Genomic DNA, 1,879 nt, shown 5'->3' with positions numbered 1-1,879 from the left:
TGTGCCCGCCGCCCTGAGCCACGTGGCCTGCGCTTCCCACTCAGCAGCCTCTTCAGCTTCTGGAGGCTCCTGGCCGCATCCCTTCAATCTCAGCCTTGGCTTCCCGTGGCCCCTCCTCCGTCCTCGCATCACCTCCTCCATGTTCCCGTGACCCCTCCTCCCTGTTCAACACAGTATGGCACCTGCCTGTGCAGCAGTTACGCTGTAGCGGGGGCTGTGAGTCACATGGAGACGAAGTGTTCAGGGGGGTGTGAAGGCGGCGGTGGGTCCGGGAACGGATGCCCTGTGGACGCCGGTCTGAGCGTGGAGTCCGCGCAGCGGTCGCACATTGCAGCTTGTTCCATCGCACGTGGCCGCCCTGACAGTCACGGCCGAGTCCTGTTCCCGTCCGCACCCCTGGCCCGCCTGCCGCCCTCCCACCGCTGAGAACTGTGTGGAAGTGGGTAGGACACTCTGCCACCTTTGAGACGGGCTCTTTTCTTCCGCATAATCCCCTTGAGCTCCTTCCCGGTGATCGCACCAGCGGCCCGTGCCTGTTTATTGCTGCGTATTCCACGGTGCGCGCGCCCCTCCCCAGGCGTGAATGGGCCGCTTGGCAGGAGGGAGGGGGGCTGGGGTTACGAACAAGCTGCTGTGAACACCCCTGTACGGGCTTTTGTCGGACGTGGCTTTTCTGGGGTGCATTCCCAGGGGCGCAGTGCTGGGTCGTGTGCACGGAGATCACGTGTTTCCCAGAGCGGCCGGGCTCCTCCGCTGCCGCCGGCAACACGTGACTGGCCCGCTCTCTCGGCGTCTTCACCATCGTCCGGTGTGGTCCCTTTTCCCCCTTTTTTCCCATTCTGATGGCTCAGCGTGGTTCTCGTGTGCATTTTCTTTCCTGCCGCCGGCAACACGTGACTGGCCCGCTCTCTCGGCATCTTCACCAGCATCCGGTGTGGTCCCTTTCCCCCTTTTTTCCCATTCTGATGGCTCATCGTGGTTCTCGTGTGCATTTTCTTTCTTAAATTAAAAAAAAATTTTTTTTATTGATTTCAGAGAGGAAGGGAGAGGGAGAGAGAAACAGCAATGATGAGAGAGAATCGTGGATCAGCTGCCTCCTGCACGCCCCCTACTGGGGATCAAGCCCGCAACCCGAGCCTGTGCCCTTGACCAGAATTGAACCAGGGACCCTTCAGTCCACAGGCCGACGCTCTATCCACTGAGCCACCCCGGCCGGGGCTGATAGCCACATTTTTCACACGTTAAGCGCCCGCCTGCTTTGTCTTCCTTTCCGTTCAGCCCGCGATATCCGATGTCACCGATGTGCTCGCGGCACCAGTGACTGCCCGGTCCGGACGGGAAGTATAGTGTCAGTCACCACTGACTGCCATGGCGTTAACGTGTTAAAAGTAGAGAGAGAGAGAGAGAGAGAGAGAGGCGTAAAGCTCATCTTAGTCGTTACCGTGCACCTACAATTCGGCCAGTTCACCCGCGGTCGGAGTGAGGGGCTGTCCACGGTAGATGCTTGACGTCCACGTTGGAACGGAGCCTTGGGAGTCGTGTGCCCCCCCGCCCCCCGCCCCCAGAACCGCCATGGCAGGCGCCGATGTGTGTGCGCGAGGCTCGGGCCGCTCGGCCAGCTCTGCTCTGAGCAGGTTGGCACCCAGCTTTTCTTTAAGGTTCCCTGGTCACCCCCTTCCTCCCGGTGCCCCCTCCCTTTGTCCTGGGTGGACGGGGGCTTCTCGGAGGAGGTGGGGGTGTCCCGTGGCCCCGACGCCTCCCTCCTGCCGTCACCGCCCAGTGTGACAGGAGCGAGGTTCTCCTGAGGCCGAGCTGCTCCCCCTCCCCCCCGCCATTGGGGAGGCAGCTGGGCCTCCCTCCCAAGAGGGGCTCCCCTGGA

This window comes from Myotis brandtii, unplaced genomic scaffold (genome assembly GCF_000412655.1).
Source record: "Myotis brandtii unplaced genomic scaffold, ASM41265v1 scaffold632, whole genome shotgun sequence".
Taxonomy (NCBI): domain Eukaryota; kingdom Metazoa; phylum Chordata; class Mammalia; order Chiroptera; family Vespertilionidae; genus Myotis; species Myotis brandtii.
Note: the sequence above shows the minus strand (reverse complement) of the source record.